Below are 8,984 nucleotides of genomic sequence, written 5' to 3'. Positions count from 1 at the left end.
GTAGAGGGAGCTGAGAATAAAAAAAAGCCTGCAGGCACTGCAGGGGGCAGCCCTGGGCCTCGGCCGTGAGGACCCAGCAGACAGCCGCCTGAGTACACGGGCACGCTGTCTCTGAAACACACACTGGGGTGGTTTTCTGCAGCCCCCCCCACCAGGAAACAACATTGGAGTGAGCCCACTCCAGTGCTGGAGTGGGCTTTGCTGTATAAAGTACAACTGGTATTTGTAGTTCTATATAGCAGGTCCCATTCTGCATTGCAGCAATGCAGAATGTCACCCCCTATAGAGGACTTACTGCCTGCCAGCTAGTGCCCATGGTTGGTAGGACGCAGGCAGTCATTCAGGGCCGACATGTCAACTCAATAGTGCATAATCGAGCTGATCACACATGGTTGATATTAACGTATTGGCCCTGAGTAGGCCAATAGAGTACATTTGTGCTGTATGCATGTAAACGTTAACACAAAACTCTACAAGCTTACAGTGTAAAATACTGTTTGTACACAGGTCTGTGGATGCAGATTTTTCCATTTTAATTTTACAGATCTACTCCGGACAGACAGCGCGAGTTGAGGGAGCTTAACAAGTGGCTCCGGAGCTGGTGTCAGAAGGAGGGATTTGGTTTCCTGGAGAACTGGGCTGACTTCGCAGTCGGCTACCGGCTCTACAGCCGAGATGGGCTGCACATTAATGGGGGAGGTGCAGCATTTCTGGGGGGGGAAATGGTAGAAAGACTGGAGGAGCTTTTAAACTAGAGAATGGGGGGAGGGCATAAAAATAAAATTACTTAAATTAAATGGAGATAAATGAATTGTAGATAAAAAAAATACAGAAAGAAGTAACAGAGGAGTAGATAGTGGGCTCACTATAGTCAACACAGTTAAAATAGTAGAAACAGTCAATGTAGCAAATACGTTGTCAGAAGTGAATAAAATTAGAAATGAACGACCTATGTCAAGGCCAAACAATAAAACTAGTGTCCCATAACAAGACAGGAATTAAATGTATGTACACCAACGCTAGAAGTCTAGTAAATAAATTAGAAGAGCTTGAAATTATGATACGCGAAGAGGACTTCGATATAGTGGGTATAGCAGAAAGCTGGCTAGACGACACACATGATTGGGCTACTAATATAGAGGGGTATAACCTGTTCAGGAGGGACAGATGTGGGAGAAGGGGGGGGGTTTGCATTTACGTTAAAAACTATCTAAATATGCATATATGGGATGATATCACGTCAAACAGTAGAGAAGACATGGAAACCTTATGGCTGGAGCTCGATATGACGGACACTAGCCGTAAACTTATTGTGGGTATTTGCTATAAACCTCTGAATATAGGGGAGGAGGTGGAAGCAAATCTACACTCCCAAATAGAAATAGCTGGGAGGGAGGGCAATGTAGTCGTGATGGGCGACTTCAATTACCCGGACATCAATTGGGCTAATGGTACCTCAGGATAGACAAAGGCGGACCGATTTCTGAACATGTTGCGAGACAATTTCATGGACCAGATGGTAGAGGTTCCAACTAGGAAAAATGCCATCCTAGATTTAATCATTACTAATAATGCAGAGTTAATTGAGGATATTATAATTGGGGAGACACTGGGTAATAGTGATCACAATGTGATTACTTTCAATATTGAATACAGGAAAGGAAAGAGGGCGGGACGGAAAAGAACCCTAAATTTCAGAAGGGCCAACTTCGATAAGCTGCGCAACCTAGTGGGAGAAATAAAAAAGGAAAACTTATTTCACAACCTAAACTCAGACCAAATGTGGCACTGTTTTAGGAACACATTACATATTGCTATTTCAAAGTGTATACCTTTGGGTAACAAAAGCAAAAGATCAAAGACTAAACCTATATGGCTAAATAAAACTGCAAAACTACACGTCAAGGCCAAGAGAATGGCATTTATAAAATATAAGATGGAAGGGATGGCATTGGCGTTCCTTAACTACAAAGAATGTAATAAAAGATGCAAACTAGTAATCCCGGAAGCTAAAATAGGGTGCAAAAAGCATATCGCCACAGTTAGTTAAAAAAAAACCAAAACATTCTACCAATATATTAACAGTAAAAAGGTAAGAAAGGAGCAGATAGGCCCAATAAAGGACGAAAATGGGAAGTTAGTCACAAATGACAAGGAGAGGGCCGAGGCGCTGAACAATTTTTTCTCCTCGGTATACACTCAGGAGGGAAACGGGTTTGACATTCATGATAAAACACATAGTTCAAAACAAAATATACCACAGTGGTTGACGGAAACCGGGATACAACAAAGACTTAAACTGCTCAATGTAAATAAAGCAGTGGGACCAGATAACCTGCAGTCCAAGGTAATTAAGGAACTAAGCCAGGTTATAACAAGACCATTATTCCTCATTTTTAAGGACTCCCTAATGACTGGTAGAGTCCCATGTGATTGGCGGAGGGGTATGGTAGTTCCAATATTCAAAAAGGGGGCTAGATGCCAACCTGGGAATTGACCCCAAATACTATGTAACTAAAATCTAAATGCAGCGTAGGTATGCTTAAGTTTACACAGCTGTGTGAATGGGTTTATAGAAAACAATGCATCTGCATTCAGATCATTCAAAAAAATGCTGTAGTTAAAAAATGCTGCGTTTTTGCAGCCACGTGCAAAAGCCCTAAATAAGCTTGTGGGTATGTGTGGTGTACTCCCTTTTATAAATAATAAACATGTTACATACTGTAAATAATTGTTTCATGATAGGGCTTATAGACTGACCCTGTTCCAGGCTAATTCATCCAAGAATTTACCGTTACATAATTTCGAGCAAATATTTTTACTAAAACCGCACTCTTTTGATGTATTTTAGGTATACTCAAAATGGATGTAGCCTTCTACAGGCACTCAGCGGCATCCTTTCTTCAATGGTCCTCACTGTGTAGGCAGCATTGTTTATTTTGTTTTTCCAATGACATATTGCCTGTCCTATCTGCTCTATATAGTTTGTCACAGGCAGCATGCCATCACTCTTCCTGACCTCCACTGCCAATAGATGACTTGTCGGAGAGTCCCCAGGCCTTTGGACGTATTAGGATTTCAGTGTCATTTACAGAGATAATTTTAGAGAGCATGTGTCTGGTCCTTTCACTTCTTCTCATGGGCCTCCGCTGGTAATTTGAGTGGTAGGAACGGCAGACGCTCCCCGGCCACAGACAATCACAAGTAGATCTTCTGTTTTGCTCAATCATTAATCTGTTGCTCTGCAGGAAATAGGCTGGTGAATTAAAGGTGGACAGGAAGGAAAAAAACAGGAAACGTGCCCACAAATACAAAATCTCTGTGTTTGTACACTTCTATTGTTGCGTATGCTTCGTACAATTGCTATTCTTATATAAGACAAGGTTGTGTTAGGATAAGGATAACTTTTAAGGGTTAATTAGTTTTAGAGGCCTAATTTTAATGGTTAGGGTAGATTAGGTGCTTATTTTTATCTTTATTTTAGAGGTTATCTTTAAATTTTAGGGGGTTATAGTAGCCCTAGATGAATGGAATTTAGACCCCTTTCACACGGGCAGTCCCAAACACAGGAAACCCAATGAAACTCTATCTACAACTCCGCCCCAACCTACATCACTGATCTCATCTCAAAATATCACCCAAACTGTCCTCTCCGTTCCTCTCAAGACCTCCTGCTCTCTAGCTCTCTCATTACCTCCTCCCATGCTCGCCTCCGGGACTTCTCCAGAGTGTCCCCCATCCTCTGGAACTCCTTACCCCAATCTGTCCGCTATCTTCTACGCTGCCCACCTTTAGGCGATCCTTAAAAACCCATCTCTTCAGGGAAGCCTACCTCATCTCAACATAACTGGCTTTACCTCCTCCAATAACTCAATTCAAACGATTATTACCTTTTGTATCACTTGCAGGGCCCTCCCAACCCTATTGTTCTGAAACTGTATTGTACTGTAAATTGTATTGTAACTGTACTGTCTCCACTATTTTGTAAAGCGCTGAGCAAATTGTTGACGCTATATAAATCCTGTATAATAATACTAATGGGCAGCTGGATGGAAACTGATGTGGGCCCGATTGCCTCTGAGTCCGTTTACTGCTGAAAAAAACGGAGGTTTGCATCCTCCATTTTTTCAGATGTAAACATGACACATTAGATATAAATGGACACATGTCTACTTACATGCGACTCCCCATAGGCCTAACATGGGTCCATGCAGTTCAGTTTTTTCCTCCATCTCAAGATGGAGGATAAAACTGGACGGACACAGATGTCACAAAAGTGCCATCTGTTCCATAATTCTCAGATCAGCAGAGGACCTGTGCATGGATCCCCTGTTGATCATAGCGGACGGGTACCTGTGTAAAAGAGACCTATGTTTGATAAAGAACTGCATATTAAACAATTGCCTTTAAAAAAAAAAAATCCTTCTTTGCAAGGTCTCAGTGTTGCTGATCTCCTTTGCATGGTATCTCCCAGGGTGGATTACCTAGCAGATTCCAACAGTGGACCAGGTCTGTGTTATGTATTTAGATTTAAGCCCTGTTCCCACTAGCCTGCTTCTTAAAGTACACACTATTAGCGGGTGGGCAAGTGTGTTCTGACAGCTCCGGTGGGTGGCAGCTCATCACACTGTCTAAATTTTTTCTTTTTTTTAACTTTATTTGCAAAGTATACACTCAATTTAGGTCCCTGCACAGCAGTGTGGTGTACAGTGCTGCAGTCTGGTCTGTTGCACTGTGAAAAAATACAGCATGTTTGTATTTTTTCGCAGCACATTGCAGATCACAACCGGATTGTGGTGTGAGTGAATGGGGCACATAGAGAACAATTGTTTTCATTGTGCCCTAGCAGTAACTGGCCTTATCCAATTACTGAATACTGTGAATTTTCACAATGCTTTTACGTGCTATTCATTCGGCTCAGTCCTTTCCCTCAAGGAGCTTACAATCTAAGGTCCCCATCTCATGCATGCATACAGGGCCAATTTATACAGGAGGTAATTAACCTTCCAGTATATCTGTAGAGTGTGAGTATGCAAGCACATGCAGACTCATTGCAGATAGTATCCTTGCTGAACCTGGAATCTAAGTGATGCAAGGCAGAATTGCAAACCACTGAGTTACTGTGCTGCCCAATGGGTGACAAAGAGCTGTTCCACTGGATGTACACTCATTTCTTTGGGAGTGTCTCTTAATTATTTAATTTACTGTAAAGCAAAGCGGAACAGTAGATCTGTACATAACCGCTAAAAACTCATAGATGTTTTCAGGGACTTCCTTTTAAAGGGTGACAGCCAGTTGCCCTTCTGTGTTGCCAAACATGCCCCAGGTTGGGACTACATGGGGTTGTGCCGACACACATTACACAGGTATGGTCCATCATTGTCATTATCAGAAAGCAGGTCCAGAGCTGATGTTTTGGCCAATGTTATGTAGCTTACAATGTGCAGCCAATGTTGGAGTGAGTGCAGGAATGGTCAGGAGGAGAGAAACAGCACTGAGATTTACAAAAGAATGAAAAAAAGATGAAAACTTTACTATATGAAAAAAACATGGCAGTAATTAATGAAACACTGTGCTGTGCAAACTAGATGTCATCAAGCTAGGGGTACATATTGGTTATGTGTTTAGATGAAGCACTGAGATCTTGAGGAATGCTGAATTAAGTTTTACTTGCTTAGAAGGACATTGCATCAGAACAGGAGGGAGCCGCTGCCAAAGCAGCATGAGGAGAGAGAGATAGCCACTCATTTTGCGAGGATTTGCTTATTGTTTTGGATTGCACATTCATCACCTCTGAATTGAACTGTGAGACTGTTATTAGCAAGGGTTTTCACTGATAGAAGGCTTCCTTCTAGGTCTGGGACATACAGAAGATTTTTCACGGGGATACTCTGCTTGTCCCCTGATGGTGTGAAGCAGTTCAAGAATCCTTGACTGTTACCTTCTGCAGTAATACTTTTCCCGTTTGCTAGGAAAACTTTGTTCTTTGCACTGAAATCAATTTCTGTGAAAAAGGGCTCGTAACTAGTCATGTGACTTGTTGCACACCATATGTGACTTGAGTCAATACACGTGGTATACTGTTCTGAGTCATTTTAAAGGTAGCGCTCCATGATGTGCCTGCAGTTGTCTTTGTAGCTGCCTTAGATCTTTCTCTTGTAGGTGCCTTTCTCTGCTCAGCTTTCCAGAATGAACAGTGCTTTTTCAGGTGGACAGTCTTTTTACAGCTAAAACATGCTCTGCTTTCTTTGTTTTGCTTTGCGCTCTAATGCGCCTTAAGGGCTTTCTAATTTTCTTCATTGTGCATATTTTCTTTCCTTCTGACATATTCATCGATTCATTTACCTTTGGCGTATTCTTGTGTTAGTTCCTGCTCGGATCTGGTTTCTTCTAGAGCATTAATAAGAGCATTGTATGACTCTGGAAGGCTGCATAGCAGTAATGCCACCCCGTGGTTATCTTTAATTTCCTCTCCTGTTGCACGTAGTTGTTCTACAATTTCCAGCATGGCATTCACATGTTCACACCCATTTCCTGGCCCTTTTCTAGCCTCATCTTATATAGATTGCGTAGCAGATATAGTTTACTGTTTAGGTTTGAACGCTCATGCAGTTATTGTGATGCAGTCTACATAGCTTTAGCTGTATTTTCTTATGTGTGAGCTGGTCATCTCCCACTAGAAGACTTATAATTGCTTTTGTTTTGCCTTTTCTTCTTGTCCCATTCCTCCACGGGTCCATTACTGGGTTTGTCTGTACACAGTACTTGCCACAAGTCGTCTTTGCTTACCAGCATTTTAAGCTTGAACCTCCATAGCTGGTAGTTGGTATTATTGAGCTTTGTGACTGCAAACTTCATATCTGAACTATTTGCCATCTTTCAATAGCTTGGATGTGGCTCTTGACTTGCAGTGTTCTGTTCAGTGCCTGGGCTCATAACCTGTTGGTTATGTGTTTAGATGAAGCACTGAGAACTTGAGGAATGCTGAATTAAGTTTTACTTACTGGGTACAAGGCCGTGGTTGATCCCAGAGGTGCTGGGATACACATGAGAATGAACGTATACCTCTGCTCTTTGGCCTTGAAAGGATAAATACATGTCTATTACTAGCCTTGGTTCACTTAACTAAGCGAAACTTTTGATTTATTTGATATTTACTTTTTGACGAATTCTTCCCCAGGATTCCTTTAGGAATACAATGATTTTGTAACAGTGCCCCCCGAGGCAGCTTCCAGCTTTAATTCCAAATATAATTGCAAAGTGTATCAAAACATTACTGTATATCATTTACTTTCTCAGTCAGTAATGACAGCACAGTATCCCCCTGTCACAACACATTAATGGAGAGAAATCATCTGTCTGGCATTGGGTTCACAGTAAGATGAAAGGTCTGCTGGGCACGCAACCATAAACATGTCTCTTTCTCTTTCCAGCCTACAATCTCATTACTAAATGGTAGTTTGATTCCCAGGACGCAGCACAACAAGACAGGGAAGAATTCACAAATCTATATACTGTAGACACCTACCCAATTGACAAACTGTTATGCTTCGGCAGGCAGTACCCACAGAATGGGATAATCAACATAATCTAATGTAGTGCCGCTAGTAATGAAGGAATGTCATGGACCAATACATATAGGAACATAACATAATGACTGCTTGATATTTTAGAGCCCATTTACTAATTGTTGCATGCTCATGCAAATTATTTACGGTTTGCATGACTTTTGTCTAATATTCACAATGCATCATTTGTAAAAAGCTTTGGCAGAAAATACCATTCATTCCCTTAGATTTATAGATTGTGAAGCTGTTTCCAGTACAGTATTAATTAAAACGGGTCTGCTGTTTTGTGACCCCTCTATCTAATAACACACAGGTTCTCCCCTCTAGCATTTCCTAACTATGAATGGAAGCTGTAGTTCAAAGCAGAATTCCAGAGAAATAGAGAAAACCCTTTTTCCAGTTATAAATTAATTTAAAGATCATTAAAGTGTAACGCCAGCCAATTTTGTATATTTTCTTCCATTTGGGATAGGGTTAGAACCTCTATTAGGTTTTCATCGTTGTCTCCATCAGGGATATTTCCTATCCCCAGGGACTCAACATGAAGGGGAAATCGTGCCAAAATAATACAAATTCCACCTCTGTTATGATTGGACAAGTGTGATGGAAGATATTCCCTTTAATTCTGTTCCAGTGACAACCATTAAACTTTGGAAATTCCCATAACTTTGTCTGGTGAGGCTAGATCACAGAAAGCAATACAAACCTGCAAGAGGTTCGACACTCTATCAAAAACTAGAAAACAAAAGTTCTGGCTGGAGTCATACCTAAACTGTAATGTTGTATTGAACTGACATAGGTAGCAGTAATTGTGTTGCTGTCTGCTCCTTGTAATCCCTATACATCAAGTCTTCAACTGAGACAGAGTGGGCAGCAGGATAAGCTCTTCATCAGTGCTTCACAACTCCGGAAACATTCCTGAAGAGGAAAGAGGAGAATGATGATCTCATCAATGTGCACAGGCTAGAGCAGGTCCTAGGCCTGGCTGTATTGTTTAGCATTAGTGTTTATTGCATAGAGGATTCTGAAAATAAAGGACCTAGCTGTGCTGTCTAGCAGTACAGTCATAAGACTGGCTGAACAGAATTACAAATACTTGAGCAAGTCAACAGTTACCATTTACATATTTTACCTTTCTTTTTGTGGATTCTGGCTTTGAAGTCTTGCATACAACAACAATGCCAATTAAAACTTGGTATCACAGCCCACATATTTAGATACCGCTCTTTTAAGGGACTAATTGCAAATAAACTGCATTCACTTCAAGAGTTGGTGAAGCAAATACAAATAATGGTGAAATTGAATACTATCTACTCATCTATCCGTAGATGGGACCTTCAATCAACTTGAGGTGATCTTTCACATCACTAACAAACAATTTTTCAGATATCTTTCTCTGCCATGCTTTTTTTCTAC

Source organism: Nanorana parkeri, unplaced genomic scaffold (assembly GCF_000935625.1).
Source record: "Nanorana parkeri isolate BGI_ZX_2015 unplaced genomic scaffold, ASM93562v1 scaffold174, whole genome shotgun sequence".
Lineage (NCBI taxonomy): Eukaryota > Metazoa > Chordata > Amphibia > Anura > Dicroglossidae > Nanorana > Nanorana parkeri.
The sequence above is the reverse complement of the archived record's forward strand: the minus strand, read 5'-3'. Positions refer to the sequence as shown.